The sequence below is a fragment of the Morone saxatilis genome, unplaced genomic scaffold, assembly GCF_004916995.1.
Source record: "Morone saxatilis isolate NCDOM2014 unplaced genomic scaffold, NCSU_SB_2.0 Contig12, whole genome shotgun sequence".
NCBI classification, from domain to species: Eukaryota; Metazoa; Chordata; class Actinopteri; family Moronidae; genus Morone; species Morone saxatilis.
In genome coordinates this window covers 464,261-464,496 of record NW_023339674.1, presented here as the reverse complement: position 1 = coordinate 464,496, position 236 = coordinate 464,261, and the positions used below count along the sequence as shown (strand labels likewise).

General features: G+C 30.9%; 1 protein-coding gene across 1 annotated transcript in view; it reads left to right on the top strand.

The window, feature by feature from the left end:
• The window catches only part of patj (PATJ crumbs cell polarity complex component), a gene marked incomplete in the record, with an annotated part of 80,891 nt that overhangs the window by 28,523 nt on the left and 52,132 nt on the right, over nucleotides 1–236 (top strand).

The following is a 236-nucleotide window of genomic DNA, read 5'->3' as shown; positions in this document are numbered from 1 at the left end:
AAACAGTCTTTATCTGCACATTTTAAACCCACAGGAAGAGCTGTTACAATACATAAAATATATTATACTGTTGAAACTGAAATATCCAAACCAAAGAACGCATATTCAATATAATATACAGAAAATTACAGATGTACAGGTTACAACGACCACGACAAAATTACTGATTTCACTTTTCTGACCACTGAAGACATAAAGTTTTATTAACTTTATTAACTGTGTGTGTGTGTGTCTGT